We start from the raw sequence: 19,301 nt of genomic DNA, 5'->3' as shown, positions 1-19,301 counted from the left end.
GAAACATCTTACCAAAACCTCTGGGATGCCATGAAATCAGTTCTAAGAGGGGAATTTTTTTTTTATCTCTACAAGCACACATCAAGAAATTGGAAAGATCACAAGTAGAGAGCCTAACAAATCACCTAAGGGATCTGGAAAGAGAAGACCGCCAAAACCTCAACTTTAGCAGAAGAATCCAAATCACCAAAATAAGAGCCCAAATACAGGACATGGAAGACAAAAAATATCTTAGAACATATCAACAAAACAAAAAGCTTTAATTCTTTGAAAGAATTAGCAAGATTGATGGACCCCCTAACCAGAATGACCAAGAAAAAGAGAGAAAAGCCCAAGTAAACACAATCAGAAATATAAAAGATCAAATCACAACTGACCCCGAAGAAATACAAAGGATTATCAGAGATTACTATGTACACCTATATGGAAACAAACTTGATAACCTAGATGAAATGGAAAACTTTCTGACATCACACAACCTCCTCATATTAAAACAAGAAGACACTGAGACACTAAATAGACCAATAACAGCCCAGGAAATTGACTCTGTCAGATGAAAACTACCTATCAAAAAAGGCCCCAGACTGGATGGCTTTCCAACAGAATTCTGCAAAACGTACATGGAAGAGTTGATACCAATCCTACTAAAAGTATTCCAGGCAATTGAGAAAGATGGGATTCTTACCCAAATCATTTTACGAAGCTAACATTACACTGATACCAAAACTGGGTAAAGATCCAACAAAGAAAGAGAACTACAGGAAAATATCCCTTATGAACATAAATGCAAAAATCCTCAACAAGATTCTAGCAAACTGGACCCCAAAACACATCTCAAAAATCATCCACCATGACCAAGTAGGCTTCATCCCCAGGATACAGGGGTGGTTCAACATTCGCAAGACCATAAATGTAATTTAAAACATTAACAGATGTAAAAACAAGAACCACATGATTATCTCATTAGATGCAGAATAAGATTTTGATAAAATCCAGTATCTCTTCTTGATTAAAAACCCTCAAACACCTAGGCATAGAAGGAACATACCTCAAAATAGTAAGTGCCATTTATGACAAACCCACAGCAAACATATTGCTAAATGGACAGAAATATAAACATTTTCCCTGAAAACTGGAACAAGACAGGGTTGCCCACTCTCAACCCTCTTCTTCAATATTGTGTGGTAAGTCCAAGTGCAGGATATTAGGCAAGAGAAGGAAATCAGGGGTATCCAAATAAGAAAACAGGAAGTCAAGTTATCCCTCTTTGCTGATGATATGATCCTATACCTTGAAAATCCAACAGAATCTGTCAAAAACCTGCTTGCACTGATAAAAGACTTTGGAAAAGTCTCAGGGTACAAAATCAATGTGCAAAACTCAGTTGCATCCTTATATAACAACAGCAAGCAGGCAGAGACTCAAATAAAAAGCACAATCCCATTCACAATAGCCACCAAAAAAATGAAATACCTCCACATCTTCCTAACCAGAGAAATGAAAGATCTTTACAATGAGAATTACAAAACACTGCTCAAAGAAATCCAAGAAGACACAAACAAATGGAAAAATATTCCATGCTCATGGATAGGAAAAATCAACAATGTTAAGATATCCATCCTACCAAAGGCAATCTACAGATTCAACGCAAAACCCATTAAGTTACCAACATCATTCCTCTCAGACCTGGAAATGACAATACAGAAATTCATATGAAAACATAAACAACCACAAATAGCTGAAACAATCCTTAGCAAAAGAAACAAAGCGGGAGGTATCACACTTCCAGACTTCAAACTTTACTATAAGGCTACAGTAATCAAAACAGCCTGGTATTGGTTCCAGAACAGGCAAATAGACCAATGTAACAAGATAGAGATTCCAGAAGCAAAGCCTCAATTCCTCAACCAACTCATCTTTGACAAAGTCTCCAAAAACAACCACTGGGGAGAAGAGAACCTATTCAGTAAATGGTGCTGGGAAAACTGGTTGTCCACATGCAGAAGATTGAAACAGCATCACTACCTATCACCATACACAAAAATTAACTCTAAATGGATCAAAGACCTAAATGTAAAACCTCAAACTATAAGAATCTTAGAAATTGCAGGAAACACCCTTATGAAAATTGGAACTGGGGACCAATTCCTATTCAGAACCCTAAAGACCAATACCTTAAGAAATAAAATAGACAAGCGGGACCTCATCAAATTAGCGAGCTTCTGCAAAGCAAAAGAAACCATCAAGAGAGCAGGGAGACATCCCACAGAATGGTAAATAATATGTCCTAACTGTATATCTGACAAAGGCCTAACATCTAGGATCTACAAGGAACTCAAACATGCCAAAAGGAAAAAAACAAACAGCCCCTTTAAAAAGTGGGCAAGCCAGGCTCGGTGGCTCAGCCTGTAATCCCACGCCTTTGGGAGGCTGAGGTGAGTGGATTGCCTGAACCTGTGAGTTCGAGACCCACCTAGGCAGCGAGACCTCATCTCTACAATAAATCAAAAAATCAGCCGGGCGTGGTAGTACATGCCTGTAATTCCGGCAACTTGGAAGGCTGAGGCGGAAGGATTGCCGGAGCCCAGCAGGTCGAGGCTGCGGTGGCCGGGAGCAGCCACTGCACTCCAGTCTGGGCGACCGAGTGAGACTCCAACTCAAAAAAAAAAGAGTGGGCAAAAGACATGAATAGACATTGCTCAAAAGAAGATATATGGGCCGCCAACAGACACATGAAAACATGCTCAGCCTCACTCATCATTAAAGAAATGCAAATCAAAACCACATTGGGATACCACCTAACCCCTGTAAGAATGGCCATCATTAATAAAACAAACAACAGATGCTGGCGAGGGTGTGGAGAAAAAGGAACCCTTCTACACTGCTGGTGGGAATGCAGACTAGTACAAACTCTTTGGAAGACAGTGTGGCGATATCTGAAAGAACTAGAAATTGACGATCCATATGTCTTAGCAATTCTCCTATTGGAAATATACCTGGAGGAACTCAAATTATTCTAGAAAAAAGATACCTGCACACATATATTTATTGCAGCTCTATTCACAATAACAAAAACATGGAACCAACCCTGTTGCCCATTGAAGCTAGACTGGATTTTTTAAATGTAGTACATATACACAATGGAATATTATGCAGCCATAAAGTAGGACAGATATATGGACTTTGCAGCAACTTAGATGGATTTGGAATCGATCATACTCAGTGATTTATCACAGAAACAAAGAACTAGTTTCTTATGTTCTCACTCATAAACTGACCTTGAACAATTATAATGCTATAAGAAAGCGATTGGCAGTAGTGGAAAACTGTCGGGAGCGGGGTAGGATTGGCAATTGAGGGAAACTGCTTGGGGAGGGAGGGGCATACCTCATCAACAAGCATACCTGCATGATCAATGTTTTTATACCTAACCCTAAATTGTACCCCATCTTTATAATAAATAATAAATAATAAAAATGAAAATAAGTGGAAAATTGAAAAAAGAAATAAAGTGTGTTCATATTGTAGGATTTTTTAACTATTTTAGGATTCTTAGGAATAGGTCAATGTAGAAAAGCCAATTACTCAAAACAATAATAGCCAGTTAGATAAACACATGGTTACTTTATTAATGGTTAGAGCTACCCACAAACTTCAGAAATTTAAGGTTTAGTGATATTGTAAGGCACGAATGATTAGCAAATTTTACCAAAATGAGTCAATGAAATTCCAAATTGAAGTCATTTGTACTGCCAATTTGTGGTGAAGTTAGAAAGTAAATTCTAGTTATCAATTAATAGCATGAATATTTTAATTATTTTTGTTGTTTCCAATAACGTTATCATCATTTAAAGATGTATCACAATTGTGTAGTCTCTGAAACAAACAGTGAAATGGCTAGTTTGACATTTTTAAGATTGATATGGAGCAATAAGTATGCCTATGCCTCCCCACCTTTAACTAGGTATCATTATAAAGAGTAGGAGACTAGTGATACAAATTCCTGTTAGCCAGTAATTCTTTACTGCACAGATATCTACATATTCAAGGTCTTAGAAAACAAGCATGAGCACACACTTTGTATAAAATAGTATATACACTGTGGAAAGCACATGGGTTATTAAAAAATCTAAAACTTTATTAATTCTAAGCAATACTAGTGCATGATTAAAGGAGTCATGGTTAAAGGAGATAGGGTGAATTAGGGATGCCTGTACCTTATTTGATTTTATAGTGGTAGAAGAGAGTCACAGTGCACTTAAAAAAAAAAATAAAGACAAGACATTGCAATCTTCCCATGCATATTACATCTAACGTCCATTCAATTCTGGAAATAGAAAATCATTAAAACTCCTTACTTGCCAAAGGAAGACTATGTCTGTTTTATTAAAGTTCACAACTTATTAAATCAGTACATATGAGAAAAGGTGCCGTTTCCTCCAATAAAAAATACTTATTGTAACCAGGGCAAGAATAAAATAATTTTGCTTGCTGTAATGGCATTTATTATTTGCTTGTCAAACAATGTTAACATATAGCCAAGCAATAAGAACAAAAACAAAATATCTTCATTTTTAGAGAAATGAGGCAAATCAGAAGTTCAGTTGAGAATATTACTTATTTTTCCACATCTTGCAGTACATAAGTGTGTGATTTCCATCTACGGAACCACAGTGTGTGATTTTCATCTATAGAACCACAGCAGGCCTGTCCAGAGTCTTGTTAGGAGGATGAGCAAACAAATAACATCCATTAAAAGGCAAAACACATACACAAAAAAGAGAGTGAGATTTCTTCTTTAGGTAGTGTTAGGGCACAGATAGTCTGAGGGTGGAGGCGTGGAGAGGGGTGCAGCACCACCAGAGCTGGCGTGCCAGAGGTACGCTCTGACACCCAGAGATCCAAGTAATACAAAGAATTGCAACACACACAAAGAAGTGAAAGAAGAAAAGATTTATTTAAGAGAAGTTCACTCCCCACAGACAGGAAGTGAGCCTACACTCTAGGTGAATGTGGCCCCGTAGCGGGCCTACACGTTAGATGAGTGTGGCCCCGGCAGGCTTACACTCTAGATGAGTGTGGCCCTATAGCTTCCTTAAGCCCCAGCTAAATCCTTTCCTTGGAGATGTTGCAATCAGTAGACATGACTGCCATGAGTTCCTTATCGACCACCTGCGAATGTCTTGGAGACCCTGTGACACAGAGACCCATTAATGTCTGTCCATATTATCATAACCCTAGAGAAGGATGTGATAAGGATTCCAGCCCCTGCACCTTCCCGAAGGACATTCCTTAGAGCTAATGGAGGGTGCACCTCCCCCATCTCCCATGCATTCCCAGTGGGTAGTTTCAGGGATCCTTGACTCCCCTGTAGATAGTGCCCAATTTACTGGAAGATTGAATCCCTACCTGCTCCCCCTCTGAGGGGTCACATGTCCTGTGATCTGTAAAACTTTTGTAACTGCAAGTTTCATGACTTCTACAATCCTTGCCCAATGCATGAGGTCTTAGGCCTTGTAAATTCCCTCTACTCTAGGCAAGCCTGATTGCCACTTCTGCCAGGCCCCACTGACAAAAGCTATGAGACACCTCTGATACCTGGTACCAGGAAGTCTGTGTTTCTGAAAAGACAAAGTCAGCAAGGTTAATTTTTACTTAACGTATGCATTTCTCCAAAACATAGCTTTTACTTTTTCATCATTGTGTCAGGGTTTAAGAACAAGATGAAAAATGGCTTCCCATTCTTGGTCTGTCCTTTCAGGTAGGTGAATTTTACAAATATATACATGCTTATAACAACTAACTTCTGCTCACCACCTTGCCAGTAACCCTAAAGACAGCAAGTGTTGAGTGCGGGCAAAATGGCAGACATTTTTTTTTTTAAATGATGTGTTTTCTGAGTCTGGAAACCCAAACTCTCAAGGATGGGACTGGTCAATGGGGAACCAGCCCACCAGGACAGGGGTTATCCAGGGGTCTCCTATCCTTATCCTGGGATGTATCCTGAACAGGCACCTCTGAGGGCCGTCCCTCGACAGGCTCCTCGGACCACCCACTTTGGTCCAATAGCACCTGGAGCTTATTCCAGACCACCTGCACCCAGAGCCTACCCAGGCCACTGGAGGGGCCTGGGGCCTATCTGCCTCCTGCACAGCCAAGTGCTCCCAGAGCTTTCCCTGCTGCTGGCCCCTTCGATGCCCCTGCTGGGCCACTGACTATACCTTACGACCTGCCTCTGACCACAGGAGTCATGCCTCGCATGCTGATTACAAACCTTAGCACAGGCCTGGCGCAGTGGCTCATGCCTATTATCACAGCACTTTGGGAGGCCGAGATGAGAGGATTCACAATCAGGCTGGGCAACTTGGAGAGATCTCATCTCTACAATAAATCAAAGAAAGACATGCGCATCTCGCATTTGAAAGTGGCAAACCATTCAAGATGCAAGTTCCGGTTAAATCTGACCATTTCAAGGTTGCAGTCAATGATGGCTCACTTGTTGCAGTACAATCATCTGATAAGAAATCTCAATGAAATCAGCAAACTGAAAATTGCTGTTGACATACACCTCACCAGTGCTTTGCACACTGTGATATCATCTGAAAGGGGCAGCCAGGTATGGTGGTGCATGCCTATAGTTTCAGCCACTTGGAAGGCTGAGGTGGAAGGGTCGCCTGAGCCCAGCAGGTTGAGGCTGTGGTGACTTTGAGTGTGCCCACTGTACTCCAGCTAGCCGGGGCAACAGAGTGAGACTCTGACTCAAAAAAAAAAAAAAAGCAACAACAAAAAAAACTTGGGCATGGTGAAACCCAATGCAAACCGAATTGCTTTAGATTTCAGGAAAGGGAATGATGTTGCCTTCCACTTTATCCCACGCTTCAAGGAGGACAACAGGAGAGTCGTTTGCAATTCCAAGGTGCATGAGGCCTGGGGAAAGGAAGAAAGACATGCACAATTCCCACTGGAAAGGGGTAAACCATTCAAGCTGCAAGTTCCAGTTGAATCTGACCATTTCAAGGTTGCAGTCAATGATGGCTCACTTGTTGCAATACAATCATCTGATGAAAAAATCTCAATGAAATCAGCAAACTGGGAATTGCTGTTGACATAGACCTCACCAGTGCTTCGCACACTGTGATATCATCTGAAAGGGGCGGATGCATTTTTCTGATTAAAATTGTATCTAAACCTTATACATGTAAAAGTACATATTCAGCATGAATGAAAAATTTTACTTTTATTCATCAATATCCTTCTAGTAAGTCATCCGTTTGATAAATATTCTTATACTAAAAAAAAAAAAAAAAAAGCTAACTTTCATTCTTTTTTTTTTAATACTCAGATCTTTGGTAGCAATCCTTAGGAGACCCACTCTAGATTTTAAAAGTAGTAATTTGTTAAAGCATGCAAAATGATATGAGTGAATAAAAACCACAACTGACAAATATATTGGTTAACTTTCCAAACATGTATAATCAGTGAACATGGCCTAGGTGTTTCTTTTTTATTGGTATTCACTTCAGTAACTTGAAACCACAGATATAAGCAGTATATAACCAAAAAGTTACAAGTAAACAGATTATACATGCAAATTTCTGCCCACAAAGTTCACATGTGCGGGTACGTGAATTAGAAGCGTGCATCTAGAATTATGGCCAAACTTTTTAAAATGCAGAAATGTAAAATTACATCCTGAAAATATGACAAGATGGTCTATACACACTTCAAAAATCAAATATTGCTTATACCAGAGATGTATGACAGCTACAGGATTCAAGCAACAAGCAGTAAGATCTCAAAAATTAATACTGGTCAAAGAGAATGGGAATATTTTTACATTTCACTGAAAATACATTGACTACTAGAATACAAAATCTAGCAGGAACTCAAGGAAAAAAATTACAAAATCTAAAGCCAATTACTTAATATTTCTTATTACCTAAACAACAGCATGACATTGAAAGAAAACTGCACCTGCAATTAAATTGCCAATCTCACATTAATGAAGTTATCCAAAAAGGAAAGGCAACCGAAAAAGCTTCAAACTCCAAATGAAAGTCTGCAAGGCTCAGATTAAAATGTGGAATGTTTCAGATGAAAGTGATAAAAATACAATTGGTTTTGTTCTTTATTGAATGCAATAAAATGTTGACATTTCTTTGAAGCTTGCAACTCTAAATTTCATTTTTCTGAATGGTTCTATGTTATCGTTTTCCTGGTGGTGCAAGTTGTTTTAAGTAGCATATGAAGTCAGTCTCTACAAAGTACTTCTGTCTGTTGCCATTCTGATAAAAAACTATTCTTCATTAACTTAACTGTGTATGTTTCTGCTATAACACTTAACACATGAACAGACATCTATTATTTCTTCACTAAAATAAAAAGTACAATAGTTTTCTTCTATCAGTATTGTATTTTTAGAAGGTTAACAAAAACAAAGAAGCATTGTTTTCTTTGAAATCATTAAATCTTGCACATCTTAAATTTCCTTCTTCTGTCTGCATTCTTCCGCCAATTTATTCAGAAATTTCCTTAATTTCTGATAATGAGGAAGGCTGCTATAATGAATATTCTTTGCAACTTCTTCATTTGTATAAAAGAGTGATCACAGCTTACAGTAAAAACCTGTTTTAGGTATCACACAGTCTATACCAACAGGAACATTGGGTTGATATGGTCCAATTCTATACTCATCTGGGATTGTATAGTCTTCCTTGTTCTTATCACTTTGGACATCTACATTTTCACTTGTATCTTTGTTGGGATCATCAGTCTTCTCAGCAGATTCAGCACCTGGTTCTGCATTTTCCTCATTTTTAATTCCATTTTCCAGTGCTCCTTCATTTTCTGGATTGAGTTCCTCGATCTTGTCCACCTTCATTTCAACCAAATCATCACCATTTCTGTCACCAGATTTAAATGCCATGCCTGATTTACGAAGTTTCTGAAGTTCCGAATCTTCCTCATCACCAACCTCATCTAGAGTGACAAAACCTTCCATGCTCCCTGGGAAATGATGCTTTTTAAGTTTTTTCTTTGCTGTTGCTGAAGCACTTGCATCTTTTGCCCCAGCTTTTTCTGAAGGTCCCTTTTTCCCATCAGAAGTCACATCCCCTAAATTAGCAAGATCAGTTTCATCCCCCACTGAACTGCCACTTTCTAGCAGTGCTGCTGCTGCTTCTTCATCTACAAGTAGTTCATCTTCAGATTCAAGAAGCATATTGGGTTCATGCTCTGTCTGGTCATCCTTTGTATCTTTCTCACCATCTTCACCTGACTTCTCTTCTTGTTATTGATCTTCGGTTGAACTTTCAGTCTTCTGGGAACCATCAGTTTTGGATTTCTTATCACTTGGAGATTCTTTGTCATCTGGAGAATAAGATCTTTGACAGGATTTATCTTTTTTCAGTAAGTCAATGCCTCTGTTAGGAATCCTCAGTACCAGTTTTTTATATTTCTCAGATAGGTCAACCTTCACACATCTCCCCTGAAACCAAAGGGCTTTTTTCAAACAGTGGTCAACCATCGCCATTGCATCTTCTCTTGTCTCCATCTCAATAAAGGCCTGGCTTTTCATTCTCATCAATATATCATTCTTTATTTTCAGCAAGCCTGAGGACAGCACAGTCAGAATAGCCAGAATGGAGTAAATTGCTGAGATGTATCACACGTCCAAGCTCTTGCTTTTGATGAAACTTCTGATCGGTTTCCCTTCGGGCTTCTTTATTCTTTTATATTTCTGGGACAAATGAACCCTCACTCGCTTGCCAAATCCTAATGCTGGCATGGTTGTATAATAATCAACTGCAGCTTGAGCATCTTCTGTAGTTGCCATTTCAGTAAATGCCTCATTAATTTTATTCAGAATCAGATGATTTGAAATGACTCCAAATGGTTCCACCAGCTGTAACAACTGATATCTCAAGTTTTTCCCTTGTTGAAAATCTGTGATGTGAACAACTCGGCTAGTTTTCACTCTGCCTTTTTACATGTGTCTAGGTCCTTGTAAGTTCCCATTTCCAGCACCCAGATTTCCTCTTGGTCCAACTCCTGGTCCTCCAAAATGAAATGAGGGAGGTGGCGGTCCCAGAATTTCTGGTGCTGGGTTGGTAGATTGCTGCAACATGAATGAATCACCCGTTGTGTGTCCTGTATCACTGTCAGGATTCCATTCTGGGTAGATTTCAAGAAGAAGCCGGCATCGGTGACTGTGACTTGTTCCATTGATATGCTGACTCCACTCCTTATTAGAACGAACTGGCAAATCACATATAGAGCACAGATGGGGATAACCTTTCGGTAAGAGTCCATGACAGTCTTCAATGTTGCTACTTGGAGGCGCGCCCTTCTCTTTCTTATATTCTTATACTAAGAATATTATTTTCTTATATTCTTATACTAAGAAAAAAAGCCAACTAACTTTCATTCACATTTTTTTTAATTGAACATTATTAGAATTCCAGAACCCTCCCTTATGATGATTGCCACAAAAGTCAATCAAGATTCTGACTTTTATCACTTAAGAATATTTTTGTTTATCTCCTAGCTTTCTGTGGGACAACTTCCTGAACTCGTTTCTGAATTTTAGCCAACATTTTATTTGTGAGAGTCATCCTTTTGTGTGCACAGAAGCTAATTCTTTTTCACTGTTCTACTAAGGGGTTTCTTGGGGCTTTCTCAGCCTTGACACCCTTGACATTTTGGGCTGCATAATTCTTTGTTGTGGGATGTCTTGTGACTTGTAGGCTGTTTTCAAGCATCCCTGGCCCCCACCCACTTGATGCCAGTAGCACCTGCTGTTAACCAACCAGGCACGACAACAAACTATATCTCCAGACATTGCCAAATGTCCCCTGAGTACAAAATTGCCCTCTATTGAGAACTACTGAGCTGAAATAATTAAATCAGTCTCTATCGAATCGTATTCCAGTTTTGTAATAGATGTTTTAGGTCTAAACAGCTTCAAAGGCCATAAAACAGCACAAAAGCTGTCTAAGGTGTCTTAATGCCTCAAAATACATTTAAAGACTTCTCTCCCTGGGAAATATTTCAGTTTGAAACTTAAAGTAATAAAAAGCTACTTATATAATAGGCTCATTTCGAGGCAATCAGCTGCATTTCTGTTCTATCAAAACAAGAGCATGACTTTCTAAAATCTAAACTCTCAGCAGACTTCATAAGCCATGCTCAAGGAGGACAAAACCACTCTCCCAAGATGCTTTTGCAGGCTCGCTGCAGACATCACGTTTCTGCACTAGGGTCACCTGTGCTTCATGAGACAGAACAATTTCGTGGCCTGTCTAGATGCTGCTAGGCTGGGAGCATCACCAGAATCCCAGAGATGTCAAAATACTGTATGTCTCCGTTCTCCTCCTGCTCAGGCACTTCGCCATTGCCACTGTCCTGAAACCTGGGCAGAGAAATGCTCCTGGGTGCCCACCATTGAGCAACAGATCAGCACCTTGAGACTAGGAGGTAAAATCCACATCTCTCTGGGGTTGATCATTATGAACCCAAAGGGGATCCCCCCCAAGTACATAATCCCCAGAGAGACAAGGTGGGTATGGAGCTCCCTCACTCTGGCCCAACTGTGGGACAACAGGTGTAAACAGAAGAGGAGGAGCCAACCAAAGAAGGGGTAAAGGTGAGTACTCAACTGATCTAGCCCCCTTCTCCCAGCAGTCCACATAATGTCTGACCCACACAGAAGGAAGCCTGGCCAGGGCACAACCGAGGAAGCCAAACACAGGTGGAGCTGGGAACGGCTCTTACACTGAGAGGACCCTCCGGTGGGGTAAGCCTGATGATGGGTGTGCCACCAGCAACTGGGAGGAGACAATCCGGTACCTTTTCCCCAGAACAAGGCAGAGAGAGGGGATCCAGCAACCAATTGTAGGAGCCACTGCCGCCACGATTGGGGAAGTGAAACTTCACTGGACCAGAAAAAAAAAAAACCTCTGACCGCATGGAGAGCAGGAGGGTGGAAGTGGAGGCTGGGCTGAGTCAGTCAGGAGCTGAGGAGGTTGAAAATATGACAGGAAAAAAAAAACCTGAAGTTACAGAACCTGCCACAAGAGAGAGCTCAACATTCAGTTTTGGGGGGTTTGGGGTTTTTTTTTTTTTTTTTTGGTTTGGTTTTTCACTTGTTCTGTATTTTTTTCTTTCTTTTATGTATGTCTGTATGTATGTTCATTTTTTAAATTTTCCTTTTTTCTTTTTGTTCTCTTCTTTTCTTGTTCTGTCTCCTTTTCTCTGTTCTTTTCTTTTACGTTATCTTGGACTCAAGAGGTATATATATGTACCCATTTTATGGATGTATTGTGTAGTGGTGAAGAGTGGCTTTCAGGGGGCCCACACCCAAGTCAGTGAACATTGTGACCTGCAATTAGTTTCTGAATCTTAGCTATCCTCCGTCTATGTTATTCAACTCTCAAAGCAGCAAAGAGACAGCATAGTTCCCCACCCCCAGCCCTGTTTTAAAATTGAACAAATTCAGAAGCTCTGCTTAAAGAAGGATGGGGGTTGGGCAAGCAACAGAAGTGAAAGCTTCTCCCTCTCTTACTCAGTAACAGAATTAAAAAGAAAAAATCTGTCACAAATTAGGAAAAATCAAAGAAGAACACAGGTAACCCCCAGAGTCCTAAAAAGATAGCACCTGAAAAAACAGACCTCAACCTCAGAGTACAAACAATGGAGGTTTCCCAGAACAATTGGTCTCAGAACACAAATGCAGAGATTAAGAAGTGGGTAAAGAGAATGAACAAGAATCGAGAAAAACAAGAAGCAGCAATGAATGAAATTGTAACAGAGATTTTGACCATAAAAAACACCATCCACGAAATAAATAACAAACCTGGAAACCAGAATTAACCAAGCAAAGCAAAGAATCTCAGAACTTTAAGACCAAAATATGGAATTACCTTAATCTGTTAAAAACATAGCAAGAAAGCTTTTTTTAAAAAGAAGAGCAAAGATTCCAAGAGATATGAGATTATATCAAGAAACCAAACTTGCACCTGATTGGCATCCCTGAAGCAGAAGGGGGAACAGAGAACACCTTGGATTAAGAATTCCATGAGGTCATTAAAGAAAACTTTCTCCATCTAGCCTGGGAGTTGACCATCCAAGTACAAGAGATTCAGAGAACTCTTGCAAGATGTCAAATGAGAAGACTAAACTCCCTAGACACATAGTAATTCAACTACACAAGTAGGTGTAAATGAAACAAATCTTAAAGGCAGCAAGAGAGAAGAGTTGGACTACCTACTGGGGAAGACCAATCAGAATAGCACCAGACTTATTAGCAGAAACAGTACAGCTAGAAGGGGTTGGAGTCCAAATTTTAAAATTCTCAAATATAAGCACTTCCAACCAAGAACTTCCTACTCAGCTAAGCTCAGCTTCATCCATGATGGAGAATTAAAATCCTTCCCAGTATCCAATTCCTAAGAGATTATGCTGCTTCCAGACCAGCACTACAGGAGATGCTGAAGAAGGTATTGAGCACAAAAGAAAAAAGAAAGAAAGATCATGCACTTTACAAGACTACAAGTAAACACACAAAGCATGCAGTGCTTCCACAAAAATAAAAAATGAAAAAACATACATACATTAATGTCAAAGTTAAAAGAAAACAAAATAGCATCATAAGAGCCCTATGACAGGGATCAGGCTGAATATGAATGAACTAAATGCACCACTGAAAAGATATAGAGTGGCAAACTGGATTAAAAAACCATGATCCAGCAATCTGCTGCCTCCAGGAAACCCATCTCACTATGAAGTACACTTACAGACTCAAAATTGGAGACTGGAAAATTAACTTACAGTTGAATGAAAACAGAAGAAAGCATCAGATAAAACATCAGATAAAACAGCCTTCAAGCTATCAAAATTTAAAAAGGATATAGAAGGACACTATATATTGATAAAAGGTTCAATTCACCTGCAAGAAATATCCATCCTAAACATGTATGCACCCAACATAGAAGCACAAGGTTTAAAAAATCAACTGCTAAGTAAACTAAAAGAGGACACTAACTCACACACAATCATAACTGGAGACTTAAATACCCCACCAACAACCCTAGATAGAACATTAAGGCAAAAAAACCAATAAGGAGATCCAGAATATAAACTCAACACTCAGCCAAATGGACTTAGTAGGCATCTACAGAACACTTCACCCAATGACTACACAGTATACATACTACTCATAAGCACATGGAAAATACTCCAAGATTGACCACATTCTTGGACTTAAATCAAGTATAAAGAAATTCCAAAGAATCAAAATAATATCATGCATCCTCTCAGATCACAGTGGAATAAAAATATCACTACCAACAAGATACCACCAAAACACACAAAGATATGGACACTAAACAATATACTGTTGAATGACTCCTGGGTCAACATGAAAATCAAGACAGAAATTAAAATATTTCTGGAAACAGAAACACAGGCGCATCTCATAAGAATCTGTGGGATGCCATGAAAGCAGTAAGAGCAAAATTTATGGCTCTGCACACACACATCAAGAAAATGGAAAGATCATAAGTATATAGCCTAACATTACATCTAAAGGAGCTAGAAAGCAAGACCACCAAAATTGTAACTTCAACAGAAGATCCAAATTACCAAAATAAAGTAGCAGCTGCAGGGCATAAAGATAAAAATATCATAGAAAGAATCAACAGGACAAAAAGCTGGTGCTTTGAGAGGATAAATAATATCAGCAAACCCCTAGCCAGATTGACTAAGAAAGAGAGAAAAAAAAACTCAAATAAATACAATTAGAATGCAAAAGATGAAGTCACAACTGACCCAGAAGAAATTCAAAAGATTATCAGATATTACTGTGCACACCTATATGGAAATAAACTCAAAAACCTAAAGGGAATGGAGGACTTTCTGACATCACACATACCCTCCCAAGGTTGAAACAAGAAGAAATTGAAGCCCTAAGCAGACCAATAACCATACAAGAAATCAACTTTGTAATAAGATATCTACCTACAAAAACCAAACAAACAAAAAAGCGCTGATGGCTTTCCAGCTGAATTCTACAAAACTCCCAAGGCGGAGAGAGCTTATACCAATCCTATCAAAAGTATTCTGGGCAATTGAGAAAGCTAGAACTCTCCCCAAATCATTTTATGAACCTAACATCACAGTGATACAGAAACCTGGTAAAGATACAACAAGGAAGGAGAATTACAGGCTAATCTCCTTGATGAAACACAGATGCAAAAGTTCTTGATAAGTTCCTAGCAAATCAGATCCAACATCACATCTCAAGAGTCATCCACCAAGTCCACATTGGTTTCATTTCCCAGATGCAGGGCTGGTATAACATTTGAAAGTCTATAAATGTAATTCAATACATTAACAGATATAAAAACATGAATCACATGATTATATCATTAAATGCAGAAAAAACTATCGACAAAATCCAGGATCACTTCTTGATCAAAACCCTTGAACACCTCGGCATAGAAGGAACATTACTCAAAACAGTAAGAACCATCTATGATAAACCCACAGCCAACATACTGATTAATGGACAGAGTTAGAAGCATTCCCACTGAAAACAGGAACAAGACAAGGTTACCCTACACTCACCCCTCCAGTTCAACTTAGTGTTGGAAGTCCTTTCTAGAGCAATCAGGCAAAAGAGGAAATCAGGGGTATCCAAATAGGAAAAGAGGAAGTTAAGCTATCCCTCTTTGCAGACAATAAGATCCTATACTTTGAAAACCCAAGAAAGTCTACCAAAAACCTCCTTGCACTGATAAATGACTTTGATAAAGTTTCAGGGTACAAAATCATTGTGCAAAAGAGAGTGATATTTCTATACACCAGTTACAAACAGAACTAAATAAGATGAACAATCTTATTCACAATAGCCAAAAAAGAAAAAATAAATACCCTGGCATTTTCCTAACCAGAGAAGTGAAAGACCTTTACAATGAGAACTATAAAACACTGATCATATCAATCAAAGAAGACACAAACAAATGGAAAAACATTCCTTGCTTACGGAATGGAAGAATCAATATTGTCAAGATATCCGTCCTACCCAAGGCAATCTACAAATTCAACACAATACCCATCAAATTACCAACATCATTATTATCAAACCTGGAAATAACAATACAAATATTCATTTGGGGGGCAGAGCTTAAGATGGCGACAGACAGGTCGTACTGAGAGAGTCTCCGAAAAGCAAGTGTCCATAAAGACTCTCTGCTTGAATAGGCGTGCACTGGTGGGACAGTGAAAGTCCATCTGAGGGGAGATTCAGGTTCATGCACCCGCCCTCCTCCCTCCCACAGGGTGACTGTGAGCCCCCACTGTCCTGAGATAACAGTGCGGTCCCACGCAAGATCGTCTGCTGCTGGCAAGACTCTTCAGAGAAGAGCCTGCCTGCCGAATTCTGCTGATTCTCATTGCCTGATGCCTGGCCCACACCATCACCTGTTGTAGTAGATCAGCTGGAGCCCCAGATCTGACCAGTGGGGAGAGAGGATCCGGGAGAACCAGAGAGGTGCCCCATGCCCAGTGAGGAACGCCAACTACAGCATTTTCTCTGTCCCAGGACCATGTCCCAGGACCAGGTAGATACCTGCATTGCTCTGCCCAGCTCTGCCCCGCCCAGCCTCCTACTCAGGATCCAAAGACCAGGCAGAGATCTACATTGCCCTACCCAGCTCCAAATTGGGACCTAAAATAATCTCATCAAACTGGGAGACAGAAGCCCCTCCCCCATGCTGGATCAAACACACGTCAGATCTGAGTGGCAGACTCAACAGGCAGCAAGCCTGGTGAGTCCAGATCTGATCCACCCTCCTTCCAAAGTAGGCCTAGGGCATCTGACCCAGGCTGTGAGCAACCCTATCTGTCTGCACTGAGAGCAGAGGAGAGGGACAAGATACCAAAGCTGAAAGGACTTAAAGGAACTACCTCAGAGTGAGTTTGACTCCTTGTTTTTATTTTTTTAATTTTTATTTTTTATCTGTTTGTTTTCTCATTTTTGTTTGTTTTTGTTTTACTTTTTTTCTCTCTCTTTCTGTTTTTGATAGTGTTTCTTACTTGCTTTGTTTCTATCATTTTACTGATTTTTTTTCCTCTATTCTTTAGACTTCCTGTTTGAGTATGGGAAGAGTATATCAATAGGCAGGTTTTTGTTGGACTGTGTTTGTATGATTATCTGTATGTTTTAGGACAAAGGGAAACATGAGGTTTTATTTAGGCCTTGATAGTTTCCTCGGTTCTGATAAAAATGTAAATATGCTGTGAGTGCTAAGACAACAAGGTCTGTATTCACCTGGCACTAGATCATGTTGGACTGCTGCCAATATTTACTAAGCATTAAACATGTGAGAATAATTAGTTGAAGAATTAATAACCTATTCACCTCTCCAGATATTCTAAAATATAACCTCAGACCACATATAGCAGTAGATCACATATAGCAGTAGGCTCATCATCTAAACCACAACTTCCTGCTGCCTTCTGTGCACTCCAATTTTGGCAAAATTGTACTGAAACATATTTTCATGCAAAGCCACCAGCTTATATTGAAGGGTACTGTATAGAGATTCTGGAAACAAAAACTCGATCTTTCAACCAACTCATCTTTGACAAAACCAACAATAACAACCACTGAGCAGAGGTAACCTTATTTAGCAAATGGTGCTGAGAAGACTGGCTGACCACATGCAGAAGAATAAAACAGGATGACTACCTATCACCATATACAAAAATCTCCTCTAAATGTATCAAAGACCTAAACATAAAGCTTCAAGCTATAAGAATCTTAGAAGAAAATGCAGGAGACAACTTTATGCACATTGGAATAGGCAACCAATTCTTGGTCAAACCCCCAAAATTATATGCCATAAAATATAAGATAGATAAGTGGGACCTCATCAAACTGAAAAGTTTTTGCACAGTAAAATAAACCATCAAGAGAGTGAAGACACAACCCATAGAATGGGGAAAAATAGTTAAAAATTATGCATCTGAAAAGGGTCTAATATCCAGGATCTACAAGGTACTCTAATGAGATGAAAGAAAAAACACAAAGAGCCTATTTTTTTAAAAATGGGCAGAGGGCATAAATAGACGTTCTCAAAAGAAGATGTATGAGCAGCCAACAGACACATGAAAAATGCTCATTCTCACTAATCCTCAGAGAAATGCAAATCAAAACCACAGAAGTACCACCTTACCCCAATAAGGATGATCATCATTAATGAATCAGAAAAACAATAGATGCTGACATAGGTGTAAAGAAAAGGAGATGCTTCTACACTGTTGGTGGAAGTGCACACTAGTCCAACCTCTATGGGAAATAGTGTGGCAATATCTAAAGAAAATAAAAATTGGCCTTCCATATAATCCAGTAATTCCTCTCCAGGGAATATACCCAGAAGAACACAAATCATTCTATAAAAAAGACACCTGCACATGCAAGTTTATTGCCACACTATTCACAATAGCAAAAATGCAGAACCAACCCATGCGCCCATCAAAAGTAGACTGGGTAAAAATATGTGGTAGATATACATGATGAAATATTACACAGCCATAAAGAAGAGCAAAATCATGGACTTCTCAGCAAACTGACTAGAACTGGAGACAATCACTCCTAACAATCTATCACAGACACAAAGAACTAAATACCACATGTTCTCACTCATAAGTGGAACTTAACCATTAATCACAAAAGCACAAGGGAGGGATGGGAAGTCACAGGATACTGCCTGGGGAGGGAGGAAGGAGGCAGGCATGTAACAGCCCAAAAGTACCTGATCCTAAACCAAGGGAAGTAAGAATTAGTAGGCCCAAACTTCACCTGCACATACATTACTTATGTACCTAATCCTGACTTGCACCTCACATCTTTATAATAAAATAAAGTTAAAAAACAGGAAACAAAACAATGCCCTTAGAGCCCTAAGAAAGGGATAAGCTTTCACATTTCAGTAATCAACCTGAATGTGAATGAACTAAATGCACCACTGAAAAGACATAGAGTGGCAAACTGAATAAAGAATCATGATCCAACTGTCTGTTGCCTCCAGGAAACTCATCTCACTGCAAAGGACACCCACAGGCTCAGAATTAAAGGCTAGAAAATGACTTTTCATGCAAATGGAAAACAAAAGAGAGCAGGGAGTAGCTACTCTAATATCAGACAAAGCAGACTTCAAAGCACTGAAAGTTAAAAAGGACATGAAAGGACACTATATGATAAAAGGTTCAATCCACCAGCTATAGATATCCATCCTAAA

The 19,301-nt window shown here is 39.4% G+C and overlaps 2 pseudogenes across 1 annotated transcript; one reads left to right on the top strand and one right to left on the bottom strand.

The window, feature by feature from the left end:
- Positions 1 to 5,143: 5,143 nt before the first annotated feature.
- Positions 5,144 to 7,221, top strand: LOC103264094 (annotated as a pseudogene).
- Positions 7,222 to 8,479: 1,258 nt separating this feature from the next.
- On the bottom strand, positions 8,480 to 11,393 carry LOC103264093 (annotated as a pseudogene). Its single transcript, XR_002482176.1, has 3 exons — positions 11,354 to 11,393; positions 9,024 to 10,362; positions 8,480 to 8,879 (listed from the first exon to the last, which is right to left on the bottom strand). The product of XR_002482176.1 is annotated as a matrin-3-like (transcript).
- Positions 11,394 to 19,301: the final 7,908 nt, after the last annotated feature.

The sequence above is a fragment of the Carlito syrichta genome, unplaced genomic scaffold, assembly GCF_000164805.1.
Source record: "Carlito syrichta isolate Samal-C Ts95f unplaced genomic scaffold, Tarsius_syrichta-2.0.1 Scaffold305565, whole genome shotgun sequence".
In the NCBI taxonomy this organism is placed as follows: Eukaryota; Metazoa; Chordata; class Mammalia; order Primates; family Tarsiidae; genus Carlito; species Carlito syrichta.
The sequence above is the reverse complement of the archived record's forward strand: the minus strand, read 5'-3'. Positions and strand labels throughout refer to the sequence as shown.